Genomic DNA, 20,572 nt, shown 5'->3' on the forward strand with positions numbered 1-20,572 from the left:
TATTTAGATTTCGAAAGATTTACCTTACAAACACAATAGTACTTTTCTCAAAGATTTAAAATCTCTCTAATTTTTGTCTAGGCATACAAAGTAATCCCACATGTAAGCTATATAACTTAGAATAACATTTGCCGGATAATTTAGAACATTATTTAGATTTCGAATGATTTACCTTGTAAACACAATAGTAGTTTTTTCAAAGATTTAAAATGTCTCTAATTTTGTTTAGGCATACTAAGTAATCCCACATTACTTACCCCCACCCTACCCCCAAAATTTTTCAAATTCACAAAAGTCTTGGATAATAGTAATTGTCATGTACGCTTTATAACTTAGAAAAACATATGCCGCATATGTCAGAACATTATTTAGATTTTGAAACATTTATAGTACAAACACAATAGTTATTTTGTCTAAGATTTAAAATCTCTCTAATAACACAATAGTTATTTTGTCTAAGATTTAAAATCTCTCTAATTTTGTCTAGGCATAAAAAGGAATCCAATATTAATTACCCCACCCCATCCCCAAAAATTAAAAATTTTGCCAATTCAGGAAAGTCATTGATAATAATATTTAATTGATATGTAAGTTTCCTATTGAATTTTTAACTTTGGCGAATAATATTTTTAAATGAAACAATTGTGCTCACAAGCGAATGCAAGTATTATAAGCCGATAAACACAACCGAAAGGAAACAGCAGATTTCCTATGCTTGAAAAAGAAGCGATACAAGTTTAGAAGTGTTGTAATTTGAAAACATGGAAATGGTTTAAGAGTTATACTCCGCCATTTTTTTCTGCGTTTAGCTTCATATCGTTTGTATAAAAAGATGACACACGAAATAATGATTTGAGTGGCTGTAGTTTAGTGGTAAGAATTCCACGTTGTGGCCGTGGAGACCTAGGCTTGAATCCCAGCAGCCACAATTCAAAATTAAAGACTTTGTACATTTTGCGAATTCACAAAAGTCTTGGATAATAATAATTGCCATGTAAGCTTTATAATTCAGAATAACATATGTCGGATAATTTAGAACATTATTTAGATTTCGAATCATTTACCTTACAAACACAATAGTAGTTTTCTCAAAGATTTAAAATCTCTCTAATTTTTGTCTAGGCATACAAAGTAATCCCACATGTAAGCTATATAACTCAGAATAACATTTGCCGGATAATTTAGAACATTATTTAGATTTCGAATGATTTACCTTGTAAACACAATAGTAGTTTTTTCAAAGATTTAAAATGTCTCTAATTTTGTTTAGGCATACTAAGTAATCCCACATTACTTACCCCCACCCTACCCCCAAAATTTTTCAAATTCACAAAAGTCTTGGATAATAGTAATTGTCATGTACGCTTTATAACTTAGAAAAACATATGCCGCATATGTCAGAACATTATTTAGATTTTGAAACATTTACAGTACAAACACAATAGTTGTTTTGTCTAAGATTTAAAATCTCTCTAATTTTGTCTAGGCATAAAAAGGAATCCAATATTAATTACCCCACCCCATCCCCAAAATTAAAAATTTTGCCAATTCAGGAAAGTCATTGATAATAATATTTAATTGATATGTAAGTTTCCTATTGAATTTTTAACTTTGGCGAATAATATTTTTAAATGAAACAATTGCGCTCACAAGCGAATGCAAGTATTATAAGCCGATAAACACAACCGAAAGGAAACAACAGATTTCCTATGCTTGAAAAAGAAGCGATACAAGTTTAGAAGTGTAGTAATTTGAAAACATGGAAATGGTTTAAGAGTAATACTCTGCCATTATTTTTCTGCGTTTAGCTTCATATCGTTTGTATAAAAAGATGACACACGAAATAATGATTTGAGTGGCTGTAGTTTAGTGGTAAGAATTCCACGTTGTGGCCGTGGAGACCTAGGCTTGAATCCCAGCAGCCACAATTCAAAATTAAAGACTTTGTACATTTTGCGAATTCACAAAAGTCTTGGATAATAATAATTGCCATGTAAGCTTTATAACTCAGAATAACATATGTCGGATAATTTAGAACATTATTTAGATTTCGAATGATTTACCTTACAAACACAATAGTAGTTTTCTCAAAGATTTAAAATCTCTCTAATTTTTGTCTAGGCATACAAAGTAATCCCACATGTAAGCTATATAACTCAGAATAACATTTGCCGGATAATTTAGAACATTATTTAGATTTCTAATGATTTACCTTGAAAACACAATAGTAGTTTTTTCAAAGATTTAAAATGTCTCTAATTTTGTCTAGGCATACTAAGTAATCCCACATTACTTACCCCCACCCTACCCCCAAAATTTTTCAAATTCACAAAAGTCTTGGATAATAGTAATTGTCATGTACGCTTTATAACTTAGAAAAACATATGCCGCATATGTCAGAACATTATTTAGATTTTGAAACATTTACAGTACAAACACAATAGTTGTTTTGTCTAAGATTTAAAATCTCTCTAATTTTGTCTAGGCATAAAAAGGAATCCAATATTAATTACCCCACCCCATCCCCAAAATTAAAAATTTTGCCAATTCAGGAAAGTCATTGATAATAATATTTAATTGATATGTAAGTTTCCTATTGAATTTTTAACTTTGGCGAATAATATTTTTAAATGAAACAATTGTGCTCACAAGCGAATGCAAGTATTATAAGCCGATAAACACAATCGAAAGGAAACAGCAGATTTCCTATGCTTGAAAAAGAAGCGATACAAGTTTAGAAGTGTTTTAATTTGAAAACATGGAAATGGTTTAAGAGTTATACTCCGCCATTTTTTTCTGCGTTTAGCTTCATATCGTTTGTATAAAAAGATGACACACGAAATAATGATGTGAGTGGCTGTAGTTTAGTGGTAAGAATTCCACGTTGTGGCCGTGGAGACCTGGGCTCGAATCCCAGCAGCCACATTTCAAAATAATAGATTTTGTACATTTTGCGAATTCACAAAAGTCTTGGATAATAATAATTGCCATGTAAGCTTTATAACTCAGAATAACATATGTCGGATAATTTAGAACATTATTTAGATTTCGAATCATTTACCTTACAAACACAATAGTAGTTTTCTCAAAGATTTAAAATCTCTCTAATTTTTGTCTAAGCATACAAAGTAATCCCACATGTAAGCTATATAACTCAGAATAAAATTTGCCGGATAATTTAGAACATTATTTAGATTTCTAATGATTTACCTTGAAAACACAATAGTAGTTTTTTCAAAGATTTAAAATGTCTCTAATTTTGTCTAGGCATACTAAGTAATCCCACATTACTTACCCACACCCTACCCCCAAAATTTTTCAAATTCACAAAAGTCTTGGATAATTGTAATTGTCATGTACGCTTTATCACTTAGAAAAACATATGCCGCATATGTCAGAACATTATTTAGATTTTGAAACATTTATAGTACAAACACAATAGTTGTTTTGTCTAAGATTTAAAATCTCTCTAATTTTGTCTAGGCATAAAAAGGAATCCAATATTAATTACCCCACCCCATCCCAAAAATTAAAAATTTTGCCAATTCAAGAAAGTCATTGATAATAATATTTAATTGATATGTAAGTTAATTATTGAATTTTTAACTTTGGCGAATAATATTTTTAAATGAAACTTGTGTTTACAAGCGAATGCAAGTATTATAAGCCGATAAACACAACCGAAAGGAAACAGCAGATTTCCTATGCTTGAAAAAGAAGCGATACAAGTTTAGAAGTGTAGTAATTTAAAAACATGGAAATGGTTTAAGAGTTATACTCTGCCATTTTTTTTCTGCGTTTAGCTTCATATCGTTTGTATAAAAAGATGACACATGAAATAATGATTTGAGTGGCTGTAGTTTAGTGACAAGAATTCCACGTTGGGGCCGCGGAGACCTGAGCTTGAATCCCAGTAGCCACATTTCAAAATAATAGATTTTGCACATTTTGCGAATTCACAAAAGTCTTGGATAATAATAATTGCCATGTAAGCTTTATAACTCAGAATAACATATGTCGGATAATTTAGAACACTATTATAACTCAGAATAACATATGTCGGATAATTTAGAACACTATTTAGATTTAGAATAACATATGTCGGATAATTTAGAACACTATTTAGATTTCGAAAGATTTACCTTACAAACACAATAGTACTTTTCTCAAAGATTTAAAATCTCTGTAATTTTTGTCTAGGCATACAAAGTAATCCCACATGTAAGCTATATAACTTAGAATAACATTTGTCGGATAATTTAGAACATTATTTAGATTTCGAATCATTTACCTTACAAACACAATAGTAGTTTTCTCAAAGATTTAAAATCTCTCTAATTTTTGTCTAAGCATACAAAGTAATCCCACATGTAAGCTATATAACTCAGAATAAAATTTGCCGGATAATTTAGAACATTATTTAGATTTCTAAAGATTTACCTTGAAAACACAATAGTAGTTTTTTCAAAGATTTAAAATGTCTCTAATTTTGTCTAGGCATACTAAGTAATCCCACATTACTTACCCCCACCCTACCCCCAAAATTTTTCCAATTCACAAAAGTCTTGGATAATAATAATTGCCATGTAAGCTTTATAATTCAGACTAACATATGTCGGATAATTTAGAACATTATTGAGATTTTGAAACATTTACAGTACAAACACAATAGTAGTTTTCTCAAAGATTTAAAATGTCTCTAATTTTGTCTAGGCATACTAAGTAATCCCACATTACTTACCCCCACCCTACCCCCAAAATTTTTCCAATTCACAAAAGTCTTGGATAATAGTAATTGTCATGTACGCTTTATAACTTAGAAAAACATATGCCGCATACGTCAGAACATTATTTAGATTTTGAAACATTTACAGTACAAACACAATAGTTGTTTTGTCTAAGATTTAAAATCTCTCTAATTTTGTCTAGGCATAAAAAGTAATCCAATATTAGTTACCCCATCCCATCCCCAAAATTAAAAATTTTGCCAATTCAGGAATGTCGTTGATAATAATATTTAATTGATATGTATGTTTCCTATTGAATTTTTAACTTTGGCGAATAATATTTTTACATGAAACAATTGTGTTCACAAGCGTATGCAAGTATTATAAGCCGATAAACACAATCGAAAGGAAACAGCAGATTTCCTATGCTTGAAAAAGAAGCGATACAAGTTTAGAAGGGTTTTAATTTGAAAACATGGAAATCGTTTAAGAGTTATACTCCACCATTTTTTTTCTACGTTTAGCTTTATATCGTTTGTATAAAAAGATGACAAACGAAATAATGATATGATATCGTTTGTATAAAAAGATGACAAACGAAATAATGATATGAGTGGCTTTGTATAAAAAGATGACAAACGAAATAATGATATGAGTGGCTGTAGTTTAGTGATAAGAATTCCACGTTGGGGCTGTGGAGACCTGAGCTCGAATCCTAGTAGCCACATTTCAAAATAATAGATTTCGCACATTTTGCGAATTCACAAAAGTCTTGGATAATAATAATTGCCATGTAAGCTTTATAACTCAGAATAACATATGTCGTATAATTTAGAACACTATTTAGATTTCGAAAGATTTACCTTACAAACACAATAGTACTTTTCTCAAAGATTTAAAATCTCTCTAATTTTTGTCTAGTCATACAAAGTAATCCCACATGTAAGCTATATAACTTAGAATAACATTTGCCGGATAATTTAGAACATTATTTAGATTTCGAATGATTTACCTTGTAAACACAATAGTAGTTTTTTCAAAGATTTAAAATGTCTCTAATTTTGTTTAGGCATACTAAGTAATCCCACATTACTTACCCCCACCCTACCCCCAAAATTTTCCAAATTCACAAAAGTCTTGGATAATAGTAATTGTCATGTACGCTTTATAACTTAGAAAAACATATGCCGCATATGTCAGAACATTATTTAGATTTTGAAACATTTATAGTACAAACACAATAGTTGTTTTGTCTAAGATTTAAAATCTCTCTAATTTTGTCTAGGCATAAAAAGGAATCCAATATTAATTACCCCACCCATCCCCAAAATTAAAAATTTTGCCAATTCAGGAAAGTCATTGATAATAATATTTAATTGATATGTAAGTTTCCTATTGAATTTTTAACTTTGGCGATTAATATTTTTAAATGAAACAATTGTGCTCACAAGCGAATGCAAGTATTATAAGCCGATAAACACAACCGAAAGGAAACAGCAGATTTCCTATGCTTGAAAAAGAAGCCATACAAGTTTAGAAGTGTTGTAATTTGAAAACATGGAAATGGTTTAAGAGTTATACTCCGCCATTTTTTTCTGCGTTTAGCTTCATATCGTTTGTATAAAAAGATGACACACGAAATAATGATTTGAGTGGCTGTAGTTTAGTGGTAAGAATTCCACGTTGTGGCCGTGGAGACCTAGGCTCGAATCCCAGCAGCCACATTTCAAAATAATAGATTTTGTACATTTTGCGAATTCACAAAAGTCTTGGATAATAATAATTGCCATGTAAGCTTTATAACTCAGAATAACATATGTCGGATAATTTAGAACATTATTTAGATTTCGAATGATTTACCTTACAAACACAATAGTAGTTTTCTCAAAGATTTAAAATCTCTCTAATTTTTGTCTAGGCATACAAAGTAATCCCACATGTAAGCTATATAACTCAGAATAACATTTGCCGGATAATTTAGAACATTATTTAGATTTCGAATGATTTACCTTGTAAACACAATAGTAGTTTTTTCAAAGATTTAAAATGTCTCTAATTTTGTCTAGGCATACTAAGTAATCCCACATTACTTACCCCCACCCTACCCCCAAAATTTTTCAAATTCACAAAAGTCTTGGATAATAGTAATTGTCATGTACGCTTTATAACTTAGAAAAACATATGCCGCATATGTCAGAACATTATTTAGATTTTGAAACATTTACAGTACAAACACAATAGTTGTTTTGTCTAAGATTTAAAATCTCTCTAATTTTGTCTAGGCATAAAAAGGAATCCAATATTAATTACCCCACCCCATCCCCAAAATTAAAAATTTTGCCAATTCAGGAAAGTCATTGATAATAATATTTAATTGATATGTAAGTTTCCTATTGAATTTTTAACTTTGGCGATTAATATTTTTAAATGAAACAATTGTGCTCACAAGCGAATGCAAGTATTATAAGCCGATAAACACAACCGAAAGGAAACAGCAGATTTCCTATGCTTGAAAAAGAAGCCATACAAGTTTAGAAGTGTAGTAATTTGAAAACATGGAAATGGTTTAAGAGTAATACTCTGCCATTATTTTTCTGCGTTTAGCTTCATATCGTTTGTATAAAAAGATGACAAACGAAATAATGATATGAGTGGCTGTAGTTTAGTGGTAAGAATTCCACGTTGTGGCCGTGGAGACCTAGGCTTGAATCCCAGCAGCCACAATTCAAAATTAAAGATTTTGTACATTTTGCGAATTCACAAAAGTCTTGGATAATAATAATTGCCATGTAAGCTTTATAACTCAGAATAACATATGTCGGATAATTTAGAACATTATTTAGATTTCGAATGATTTACCTTGAAAACACAATAGTAGTTTTTTCAAAGATTTAAAATGTCTCTAATTTTGTCTAGGCATACTAAGTAATCCCACATTACTTACCCCCACCCTACCCCCAAAAATTTTCAAATTCACAAAAGTCTTGGATAATAGTAATTGTCATGTTTTCAAATTCACAAAAGTCTTGGATAATAGTAATTGTCATGTACGCTTTATAACAAAAGTCTTGGATAATAGTAATTGTCATGTACGCTTTATAACTTAGAAAAACATATGCCGCATATGTCAGAACATTATTTAGACTTTGAAACATTTATAGTACAAACACAATAGTTGTTTTGTCTAAGATTTAAAATCTCTCTAATTTTGTCTAGGCATAAAAAGGAATCCAATATTAATTACCCCACCCCATCCCCAAAATTAAAAATTTTGCCAATTCAGGAAAGTCATTGATAATAATATTTAATTGATATGTAAGTTTCCTATTGAATTTTTAACTTTGGCGAATAATATTTTTAAATGAAACTTGTGTTCACAAGCGAATGCAAGTATTATAAGCCGATAAACACAACCGAAAGGAAACAGCAGATTTCCTATGCTTGAAAAAGAAGCGATACAAGTTTAGAAGTGTAGTAATTTATAAACATGGAATTGGTTTAAGAGTTATACTCTGCCATTTTTTTTCTGCGTTTAGCTTCATATCGTTTGTATAAAAAGATGACACATGAAATAATGATTTGAGTGGCTGTAGTTTAGTGATAAGAATTCCATGTTGGGGCCGTGGAGACCTGAGCTTGAATCCCAGTAGCCACATTTCAAAATAATAGATTTTGCACATTTTGCGAATTCACAAAAGTCTTGGATAATAATAATTGCCATGTAAGCTTTATAACTCAGAATAACATATGTCGGATAATTTAGAACACTATTTAGATTTCGAAAGATTTACCTTACAAACACAATAGTACTTTTCTCAAAGATTTAAAATCTCTCTAATTTTTGTCTAGGCATACAAAGTAATCCCACATGTAAGCTATATAACTTAGAATAACATTTGCCGGATAATTTAGAACATTATTTAGATTTCGAATGATTTACCTTGTAAACACAATAGTAGTTTTTTCAAAAATTTATAATGTCTCTAATTTTGTTTAGGCATACTAAGTAATCCCACATTACTTACCCCCACCCTACCCCCAAAATTTTTCAAATTCACAAAAGTCTTGGATAATAGTAATTGTCATGTACGCTTTAAAACTTAGAAAAACATATGCCGCGTATGTCAGAACATTATTTAGATTTTGAAACATTTACAGTACAAACACAATAGTTGTTTTCTCTAAGATTTAAAATCTCTCTAATTTTGTCTAGGCATAAAAAGGAATCCATTATTAATTACCCCACCCCATCCCCAAAATTAAAAATTTTGCCAATTCAGGAAAGTCATTGATAATAATATTTAATTGATTTGTAAGTTTCCTATTGAATTTTTAACTTTGGCGAATAATATTTTTAAATGAAACTTGTGTTCACAAGCGAATGCAAGTATTATAAGCCGATAAACACAACCGAAAGGAAACAGCAGATTTCCTATGCTTGAAAAAGAAGGGATACAAGTTTAGAAGTGTAGTAATTTGAAAACATGGAAATGGTTTAAGAGTTATACTCTGCCATTTTTTTTCTGCGTTTAGCTTCATATCGTTTGTATAAAAAGATGACACACAAAATAATGATTTGAGTGGCTGTAGTTTAGTGGTAAGAATTCCACGTTGTGGCCGTGGAGACCTAGGCTTGAATCCCAGCAGCCACAATTCAAAATTAAAGATTTTGTACATTTTGCGAATTCACAAAAGTCTTGGATAATAATAATTGCCATGTAAGCTTTATAACTCAGAATAACATATGTCGGATAATTTAGAACATTATTTAAATTTCGAATCATTTACCTTACAAACAAAATAGTAGTTTTCTCAAAGATTTAAAATCTCTCTAATTTTTGAATAGTAGTTTTCTCAAAGATTTAAAATCTCTCTAATTTTTGTCTAAGCATACAAAGTAATCCCAAAAATCTCTCTAATTTTTGTCTAAGCATACAAAGTAATCCCACATGTAAGCTATATAACTCAGAATAAAATTTGCCGGATAATTTAGAACATTATTTTGATTTCTAATGATTTACCTTGTAAACACAATAGTAGTTTTTTCAAAGATTTAAAATGTCTCTAATTTTGTCTAGGCATACTAAGTAATCCCACATTACTTACTTCCACCCTACCCCCAAAATTTTTAAAATTCACAAAAGTCTTGGATAATAGTAATTGTCATGTACGCTTTATAACTTAGAAAAACATATGTCACATATGTCAGAACATTATTTAGATTTTGAAACATTTACAGTACAAACACAATAGTTGTTTTGTCTAAGATTTAAAATCTCTCTAATTTTGTCTAGGCATAAAAAGGAATCCAATATTAATTAACCCACCCCATCCCCAAAATTAAAAATTTTGCCAATTCAGGAAAGTCATTGATAATAATATTTAATTGATATGTAACCTTCCTATTGAATTTTTAACTTTGGCAAATAATATTTTTAAATGAAACAATTGTGCTCACAAGCGAATGCAAGTATTATAAGCCGATAAACACAACCGAAAGGAAACAGCAGATTTCCTATGCTTGAAAAAGAAGCGATACAAGTTTAGAAGTGTAGTAATTTGAAAACATGGAAATGGTTTAAGAGTTATACTCTGCCATTATTTTTCTGCGTTTAGCTTCATATCGTTTGTATAAAAAGATGACACACGAAATAATGATTTGAGTGGTTGTAGTTTAGTGGTAAGAATTCCACGTTGTGGCCGTGGAGACCTAGGCTTGAATCCCAGCAGCCACAATTCAAAATTAAAGATTTTGTACATTTTGCGAATTCACAAAAGTCTTGGATAATAATAATTGCCATGTAAGCTTTATAATTCAGAATAACATATGTCGGATAATTTAGAACATTATTTAGATTTCGAATGACTAACCTTACAAACATAATAGTAGTTTTCTCAAAGATTTAAAATCTTTCTAATTTTTGTCTAGGCATTCAAAGTAATCCCACATGTAAGCTATATAACTCAGAATAACATTTGCCGGATAATTTTGAACATTATTTAGATTTCGAATGATTTACCTTGTAAACATAATAATAGTTTTTTCAAACATTTAAAATCTCTCTAATTTTGTCTAGGCATACTAAGTAATCCCGCATTACTTACCCTCACCCTACCCCCAAAATTTTTCCAATTCAAAAAAAGTCTTGGATAATAGTAATTGTCATGTAAGCTTTATACCATAGAAATAAATATGCCACATAAAATAGAACATTATTTAGATTTCAAAACATTTACAGTACAAACACAATAGTAGTTTTGTCAAAGATTTAAAATCTCTCTAAGTTTTCTAGGCATAAAAAGTAATCCCATATTAATTACCCCACCCCATCCCATAATTTAAAAATTTTGCCAATTCAGGAAAGTCATTGATAATAATATTTAATTGCTATGTAAATTTCCTATTGAATTTTTAACTTTGGCGAATAATATTTTTAAATGAAACAATTGTGTTCACAAGCGAATGCAAGTATTATAAGCCGATAAACACAACCGAAAGGAAACAGCAGATTTCCTATGCTTGAAAAAGAAGCGATACAAGTTTAGAAGTGTTTTAATTTGAAAACATGGAAATGGTTTAAGAGTTATACTCCGCCATTTTTTTCTGCGTTTAGCTTCATATCGTTTGTATAAAAAGATGACGCACAAAATAATGATTTGAGTGGCTGTAGTTTAGTGGTATGAATTCCACGTTGTGGCCGTGGAGACCTGGGCTCGAATCCCAGCAGCCACAATTATAGATTTTGTACATTTTGCGAGTTCACAAAAGTCTTGAATAATAATAATTGCCATGTAAGCTTTATAACTCAGAATAACATATGTCGGATAATTTAGAACATTATTTAGATTTCGAATGATTTACCTTACAAACACAATAGTAGTTTTCTCAAAGATTTAAAATCTCTCTAATTTTTGTCTAGGCATACAAAGTAATTCCACATGTAAGCTATATAACTCAGAATAACATTTGCCGGATAATTTAGAACATTATTTAGATTTCGAATGATTTACCCTGTAAACACAATAGTAGTTTTTTCAAAGATTTGAAATGTCTCTAATTTTGTCTAGGCATACTAAGTAGTCCCACATTACTTACCCCCACCCTACCCCCAAAATTTTTCAAATTCACAAAAGTCTTGGATTATAGTAATTGTCATGTACGCTTTATAACTTAGAAAAACATATGCCGCATATGTCAGAACATTATTTAGATTTTGAAACATTTACAGTACAAACACAATAGTTGTTTTGTCTAAGATTTAAAATCTCTCTAATTTTGTCTAGGCATAAAAAGTAATCCAATATTAATTATCCCACCCCATCCCCAAAATTAAAAATTTTGCAATTTCAGGAAAGTCATTGATAATAATATTTAATTGATATGTAAGTTTCCTATTGAATTTTTAACTTTGGCGAATAATATTTTTAAATGAAACAATTGTGCTCACAAGCGAATGCAAGTATTATAAGCCGATAAACACAACCGAAAGGAAACAACATATTTCCTATGCTTGAAAAAGAAGCGATACAAGTTTAGAAGTGTTTTAATTTGAAAACATGGAAATGGTTTAAGAGTTATACTCCGCCATTTTTTTTCTGCGTTTAGCTTCATATCGTTTGTATAAAAATATGACACACAAAATAATGATTTGAGTGGTTGTAGTTTTGTGGTAAGAATTCCACGTTGTGGCCGTGGAGACCTGGGCTCGAATCCCAGCAGCCACATTTCAAAATAATAGATTTTGTACATTTTGCGAATTCACAAAAGTCTTGGATAATAATAATTGCCATGTAAGCTTTATAACTCAGAATAACATATGTCGGATAATTTAGAACATTATTTAGATTTCGAATGATTCACCTTACAAACACAATAGTAGTTTTCTCAAAGATTTAAAATCTCTCTAATTTTTGTCTAGGCATACAAAGTAATCCCACATGTAAGCTATATAACTCATAATAACATTTGCCGGATAATTTAGAACATTATTTAGATTTCGAATGATTTACCTTGAAAACACAATAGTACTTTTTTCAAAGATTTAAAATGTCTCTAATATTGTCTAGGCATACTAAGTAATCCCACATTACTTACCCCCACCCTACCCCCAAAATTTTTCAAATTCACAAAAGTCTTGGATAATAGTAATTGTCATGTACGCTTTATAACTTAGAAAAACATATGCCGCATATGTCAGAACATTATTTAGATTTTGAAACATTTACAGTACAAACACAATAGTTGTTTTGTCTAAGATTTAAAATCTCTCTAATTTTGTCTAGGCATAAAAAGTAATCCAATATTAATTACCCCACCCCATCCCCAAAATTAAAAATTTTGCCAATTCAGGAAAGTCATTGATAATAATATTTAATTGATATGTAAGTTTCCTATTGAATTTTTAACTTTGGCGAATAATATTTTTAAATGAAACAATTGTGCTCACAAGCGAATGCAAGTATTATAAGCCGACAAACACAACCGAAAGGAAACAACATATTTCCTATGCTTGAAAAAGAAGCGATACAAGTTTAGAAGTGTTTTAATTTGAAAACATGGAAATGGTTTAAGAGTTATACTCCGCCATTTTTTTCTGCGTTTAGCTTCATATCGTTTGTATAAAAAGATGACACACGAAATAATGATGTGAGTGGCTGTAGTTTTGTGGTAAGAATTCCACGTTGTGGCCGTGGAGACCTGGGCTCGAATCCCAGCAGCCACATTTCAAAATAATAGATTTTGTACATTTTGCGAATTCACAAAAGTCTTGGATAATAATAATTACCATGTAAGCTTTATAACTCAGAATAACATATGTCGGATAATTTAGAACATTATTTAGATTTCGAATGATTCACCTTACAAACACAATAGTAGTTTTCTCAAAGATTTAAAATCTCTCTAATTTTTGTCTAGGCATACAAAGTAATCCCACATGTAAGCTATATAACTCAGAAAAACATTTGCCGGATAATTTAGAACATTATTTAGATTTCGAATGATTTCCCTTGAAAACACAATAGTAGTTTTTTCAAAGATTTAAAATGTCTCTAATTTTGTCTAGGAATACTAAGTAATCCCGCATTACTTACCCCCACCCTACCCCCAAAATTTTCCCAATTCACAAAAGTCTTGGATAATAGTAATTGTCATGTACGCTTTATAACTTAGAAAAACATATGCCGCATATGTCAGAACATTATTTAGATTTTGAAACATTTACAGTACAAACACAATAGTTGTTTTGTCTAAGATTTAAAATCAATCTAAGTTTGTCTAGGCATAAAAAGTAATCCAATATTAATTACCCCACCCCATCCCCAAAATTAAAAATTTTGCCAATTCAGGAAAGTCATTGATAATAATATTTAATTGATATGTAAGTTTCCTATTGAATTTTTAACTTTGGCGAATAATATTTTTAAATGAAACAATTGTGCTCACAAGCGAATGCAAGTATTATAAGCCGATAAACACAACCGAAAGGAAACAACATATTTCCTATGCTTGAAAAAGAAGCGATACAAGTTTAGAAGTGTTTTAATTTGAAAACATGGAAATGGTTTAAGAGTTATACTCCGCCATTTTTTTCTGCGTTTAGCTTCATATCGTTTGTATAAAAAGATGACACACGAAATAATGATGTGAGTGGCTGTAGTTTTGTGGTAAGAATTCCACGTTGTGGCCGTGGAGACCTGGGCTCGAATCCCAGCAGCCACATTTCAAAATAATAGATTTTGTACATTTTGCGAATTCACAAAAGTCTTGGATAATAATAATTACCATGTAAGCTTTATAACTCAGAATAACATATGTCGGATAATTTAGAACATTATTTAGATTTCGAATGATTTACCTTACAAACACAATAGTAGTTTTCTCAAAGATTTAAAATCTCTCTAATTTTTGTCTAGGCATACAAAGTAATCCCACATGTAAGCTATATAACTCAGAAAAACATTTGCCGGATAATTTAGAACATTATTTAGATTTCGAATGATTTCCCTTGAAAACACAATAGTAGTTTTTTCAAAGATTTAAAATGTCTCTAATTTTGTCTAGGAATACTAAGTAATCCCGCATTACTTACCCCCACCCTACCCCCAAAATTTTCCCAATTCACAAAAGTCTTGGATAATAGTAATTGTCATGTACGCTTTATAACTTAGAAAATCATTTGCCGCATATGTCAGAACATTATTTAGATTTTGAAACATTTACAGTACAAACACAATAGTTGTTTTGTCTAAGATTTAAAATCTCTCTAATTTTGTCTAGGCATAAAAAGTAATCCAATATTAATTACCCCACCCCATCCCCAAAATTAAAAATTTTGCCAATTCAGGAAAGTCATTGATAATAATATTTAATTGATATGTAAGTTTCCTATTGAATTTTTAACTTTGGCAAATAATATTTTTAAATGAAACAATTGTGCTCACAAGCGAATGCAAGTATTATAAGCCGATAAACACAACCGAAAGGAAACAACATATTTCCTATGCTTGAAAAAGAAGCGATACAAGTTTAGAAGTGTTTTAATTTGAAAACATGGAAATGGTTTAAGAGTTATACTCCGCCATTTTTTTTCTGCGTTTAGCTTCATATCGTTTGTATAAAAATATGACACACAAAATAATGATTTGAGTGGTTGTAGTTTTTGGTAAGAATTCCACGTTGTGGCTGTGGAGACCTGGGCTCGAATCCCAGCAGCCACATTTCAAAATAATAGATTTTGTACATTTTGCGAATTCACAAAAGTCTTGGATAATAATAATTGCCATGTAAGCTTTATAACTCAGAATAACATATGTCGGATAATTTAGAACATTATTTAGATTTCGAATGATTTACCTTACAAACACAATAGTAGTTTTCTCAAAGATTTAAAATCTCTCTAATTTTTGTCTAGGCATACAAAGTAATCCCACATGTAAGCTATATAACTCATAATAACATTTGCCGGATAATTTAAAACATTATTTAGATTTCGAATGATTTACCTTGAAAACACAATAGTAGTTTTTTCAAAGATTTAAAATGTCTCTAATTTTGTCTAGGCATACTAAGTAATCCCACATTACTTACCCCCACCCTACCCCCAAAATTTTTCAAATTCACAAAAGTCTTGGATAATAGTAATTGTCATGTACGCTTTATAACTTAGAAAAACATATGCCGCATATGTCAGAACATTATTTAGATTTTGAAACATTTACAGTACAAACACAATAGTTGTTTTGTCTAAGATTTAAAATCTCTCTAATTTTGTCTAGGCATAAAAAGGAATCCAATATTAATTACCCCACCCCATCCCCAAAATTAAAAATTTTGCCAATTCAGGAAAGTCATTGATAATAATATTTAATTGATATGTAAGTTTCCTATTGAATTTTTAACTTTGGCGAATAATATTTTTAAATGAAACAATTGTGCTCACAAGCGAATGCAAGTATTATAAGCCGATAAACACAACCGAAAGGAAACAGCAGATTTCCTATGCTTGAAAAAGAAGGGATACAAGTTTAGAAGTGTAGTAATTTAAAAACATGGAAATGGTTTAAGAGTTATACTCTGCCATTTTTTTTCTGCGTTTAGCTTCATATCGTTTGTATAAAAAGATGACACACGAAATAATGATTTGAGTGGCTGTAGTTTAGTGGTAAGAATTCCACGTTGTGGCCGTGGAGACCTGGGCTCGAATCCCAGCAGCCACATTTCAAAATAATAGATTTTGTACATTTTGCGAATTCACAAAAGTCTTGGATAATAATAATTGCCATGTAAGCTTTATAACTCAGAATAACATATGTCGGATAATTTAGAACATTATTTAGATTTCGAATGATTTACCTTACAAACACAATAGTAGTTTTCTCAAAGATTTAAAATCTCTCTAATTTTTGTCTAGGCATACAAAGTAATCCCACATGTAAGCTATATAACTCAGAATAACATTTGCCGGATAATTTAGAACATTATTTAGATTTCGAATGATTTACCTTGAAAACACAATAGTAGTTTTTTCAAAGATTTAAAATGTCTCTAATTTTGTCTAGGCATACTAAGTAATCCCGCATTACTTACCCCCACCCTACCCCCAAAATTTTCCCAATTCACAAAAGTCTTGGATAATAGTAATTGTCATGTACGCTTTATAACTTAGAAAATCATTTGCCGCATATGTCAGAACATTATTTAGTTTTTGAAACATTTACAGTACAAACACAATAGTTGTTTTGTCTAAGATTTAAAATCAATCTAAGTTTGTCTAGGCATAAAAAGTAATCCAATATTAATTACCCCACCCCATCCCCAAAATTAAAAATTTTGCCAATTCAGGAAAGTCATTGATAATAATATTTAATTGATATGTAAGTTTCCTATTGAATTTTTAACTTTGGCGAATAATATTTTTAAATGAAACAGTTGTGCTCACAAGCGAATGCAAGTATTATAAGCCGATAAACACAACCGAAAGGAAACAGCAGATTTCCTATGCTTGAAAAGGAAGCGATACAAGTTTAGAAGTGTAATAATTTAAAAACATGGAAATGGTTTAAGAGTTATATTGCGCCATTTTTTTTTTCTGCGTTTAGCTTCATACCGTTTGAATAAAACTATGACACACTAATTAAGGATATGAGTGGCTGTAGTTTAGTGGTAAGAATTCAACGCTGTGGCCGTGGAGACCTGGGCTTGAATCCCAGCAGCCACAATTCGAAATTATAGATTTTGTACATTTTGCGAATTCACAAAAGTCTTGAATAATAATAATTGCCATGTAAGCTTTATAACTCAAAATAACATATGTCGGATAATTTAGAACATTATTTAGATTTCGAATGATTTACCTTACAAACACAATAGTAGTTTTCTCAAAGATTTAAAATCTCTCTAATTTTTGTCTAGGCATACAAAGTAATTCCACATGTAAGCTATATAACTCAGAATAACATTTGCCGGATAATTTAGAACATTATTTAGATTTCGAATGATTTACCCTGTAAACACAATAGTAGTTTTTTCAAAGATTTAAAATGTCTCTAATTTTGTCTAGGCATACTAAGTTGTCCCACATTACTTACCCCCACCCTACCCCCAAAATTTTTCAAATTCACAAAAGTCTTGGATAATAGTAATTGTCATGTACGCTATATCATTTAGAAAAACATATGCCGCATATGTCAGAACATTATTTAGATTTTGAAACATTTACAGTACAAACACAATAGTTGTTTTGTCTAAGATTTAAAATCTCTCTAATTTTGTCTAGGCATAAAAAAGAATCCAATATTAATTACCCCACCCCATCCTAAAATTAAAAATTTTGCAATTTCAGGAAAGTCATTGATAATAATATTTAATTGATATGTAAGTTTCCTATTGAATTTTTAACTTTGGCGAATAATATTTTTAAATGCAACAATTGTGCTCACAAGCTTATGCAAGTATTATAAGCCGATAAACACAACCGAAAGGAAACAGCAAATTTCCTATGCTTGAAAAAGAAGCGATACAAGTTTAGAAGTGTTTTTATTTGAAAACATGGAAATGGTTTAAGAGTTATAATCCGCCATTTTTTTTCTGCGTTTAGCTTCATATCGGTTGTATAAAAAGATGACACACGAAATAATGATTTGAGTGGCTGTAGTTTAGTGGTAAGAATTCCACGTTGTGGCCGTGGAGACCTGGGCTCGAATCCCAGCACCCACATTTCAAAATAATAGATTTTGTACATTTTGCGAATTCACAAAAGTCTTGGATAATAATAATTGCCGTGTAAGCTTTATAACTCAGAATAACATATGTCGGATAATTTAGAACATTATTTAGATTTCGAATGATTTACCTTACAAACACAATAGTAGTTTTCTCGAAGATTTAAAATCTCTCTAATTTTTGTCTAGGCATACAAAGTAATCCCACATGTAAGCTATATAACTCAGAATAACATTTGCCGTATAATTTAGAACATTATTTAGATTTCGAATGATTTACCCTGTAAACACAATAGTAGTTTTTTCAAAGATTTAAAATGTCTCTAATTTTGTCTTGGCATACTAAGTAGTCCCACATTACTTACCGACACCCTACCCCCAAAATTTTTCAAATTCACAAAAGTCTTGGATAATTGTAATTGCCATGTACGCTTTATCACTTAGAAAAACATATGCCGCATATGTCAGAACATTATTTAGATTTTGAAACATTTATAGTACAAACACAATAGTTGTTTTGTCTAAGATTTCAAATCTCTCTAATTTTGTCTAGGCATAAAAAAGAATCCAATATTAATTACCCCACCCCATCCCCAAAATTAAAAATTTTGCAATTTCAGGAAAGTCATTGATAATAATATTTAATTGATATGTAAGTTTCCTATTGAATTTTTAACTTTGGCGAATAATATTTTTAAATGAAACAATTGTGCTCACAAGCGAATGCAAGTATTATAAGCCGATAAACACAACCGAAAGGAAACAGCAGATTTCCTATGCTTGAAAAAGAAGCGATACAAGTTTAGAAGTGTTTTAATTTGAAAACATGGAAATGGTTTAAGAGTTATACTCCGCCATTTTTTTCTGCGTTTAGCTTCATATCGGTTGTATAAAAAGATGACACACGAAATAATGATTTGAGTGGCTGTAGTTTAGTGGTAAGAATTCCACGTTGTGGCCGTGGAGACCTGGGCTCGAATCCCAGCACCCACATTTCAAAATAATAGATTTTGTACATTTTGCGAATTCACAAAAGTCTTGGATAATAATAATTGCCATGTAAGCTTTATAACTCAGAATAACATATGTCGGATAATTTAGAACATTATTTAGATTTCGAATGATTTACCTTACAAACACAATAGTAGTTTTCTCAAAGATTTAAAATCTCTCTAATTTTTGTCTAGGCATACAAAGTAATCCCACATGTAAGCTATATAACTCAGAATAACATTTGCCGGATAATTTAGAACATTATTTAGATTTCGAATGATTTACCTTGTAAACACAATAGTAGTTTTTTCAAAGATTTAAAATGTCTCTAATTTTGTCTTGGCATACTAAGTAGTCCCACATTACTTACCCACACCCTACCCCCAAAATTTTTCAAATTCACAAAAGTCTTGGATAATTGTAATTGTCATGTACGCTTTATCACTTAGAAAAACATATGCCGCATATGTCAGAACATTATTTAGATTTTGAAACATTTATAGTACAAACACAATAGTTGTTTTGTCTAAGATTTAAAATCTCTCTAATTTTGTCTAGGCATAAAAAAGAATCCAATATTAATTACCCCACCCCATCCCCAAAATTAAAAATTTTGCAAATTCAGGAAAGTCATTGATAATAATATTTAATTGATATGTAAGTTTCCTATTGAATTTTTAACTTTGGCGAATAATATTTTTAAATGAAACAATTGTGCTCACAAGCGAATGCAAGTATTATAAGCCGATAAACACAACCGAAAGGAAACAGCAGATTTCCTATGCTTGAAAAAGAAGCGATACAAGTTTAGAAGTGTTTTAATTTGAAAACATGGAAATGGTTTAAGAGTTATACTCCGCCATTTTTTTCTGCGTTTAGCTTCATATCGTTTGTATAAAAAGATGACACACGAAATAATGATGTGAGTGGCTGTAGTTTAGTGGTAAGAATTCCACGTTGTGGCCGTGGAGACCTGGGCTCGAATCCCAGCAGCCACATTTCAAAATAATAGATTTTGTACATTTTGCGAATTCACAAAAGTCTTGGATAATAATAATTGCCATGTAAGCTTTATAACTCAGAATAACATATGTCGGATAATTTAGAACATTATTTAGATTTCGAATGAT

The 20,572-nt window shown here is 30.4% G+C and overlaps 9 non-coding genes across 9 annotated transcripts; all 9 read left to right on the forward strand.

The window, feature by feature from the left end:
* Positions 1–2,853: 2,853 nt before the first annotated feature.
* On the forward strand, positions 2,854–2,925 carry TRNAH-GUG. Its single transcript has one exon. It is a non-coding gene; the product is annotated as a tRNA-His (tRNA).
* Positions 2,926–6,379: 3,454 nt separating this feature from the next.
* Positions 6,380–6,451, forward strand: TRNAH-GUG. Its single transcript has one exon. It is a non-coding gene; the product is annotated as a tRNA-His (tRNA).
* Positions 6,452–11,388: 4,937 nt separating this feature from the next.
* TRNAH-GUG lies at positions 11,389–11,460 on the forward strand. Its single transcript has one exon. It is a non-coding gene; the product is annotated as a tRNA-His (tRNA).
* Positions 11,461–13,378: 1,918 nt separating this feature from the next.
* On the forward strand, positions 13,379–13,450 carry TRNAH-GUG. The gene has a single exon. It is a non-coding gene; the product is annotated as a tRNA-His (tRNA).
* Positions 13,451–14,376: 926 nt separating this feature from the next.
* Positions 14,377–14,448, forward strand: TRNAH-GUG. The gene has a single exon. It is a non-coding gene; the product is annotated as a tRNA-His (tRNA).
* Positions 14,449–16,373: 1,925 nt separating this feature from the next.
* Positions 16,374–16,445, forward strand: TRNAH-GUG. Its single transcript has one exon. It is a non-coding gene; the product is annotated as a tRNA-His (tRNA).
* A 1,927-nt stretch (positions 16,446–18,372) lies between these two features.
* Positions 18,373–18,444, forward strand: TRNAH-GUG. The gene has a single exon. It is a non-coding gene; the product is annotated as a tRNA-His (tRNA).
* Positions 18,445–19,370: 926 nt separating this feature from the next.
* On the forward strand, positions 19,371–19,442 carry TRNAH-GUG. Its single transcript has one exon. It is a non-coding gene; the product is annotated as a tRNA-His (tRNA).
* Positions 19,443–20,368: 926 nt separating this feature from the next.
* Positions 20,369–20,440, forward strand: TRNAH-GUG. The gene has a single exon. It is a non-coding gene; the product is annotated as a tRNA-His (tRNA).
* Positions 20,441–20,572: the final 132 nt, after the last annotated feature.

The sequence above is a fragment of the Ipomoea triloba genome, chromosome 1 (assembly GCF_003576645.1).
Source record: "Ipomoea triloba cultivar NCNSP0323 chromosome 1, ASM357664v1".
Lineage (NCBI taxonomy): Eukaryota > Viridiplantae > Streptophyta > Magnoliopsida > Solanales > Convolvulaceae > Ipomoea > Ipomoea triloba.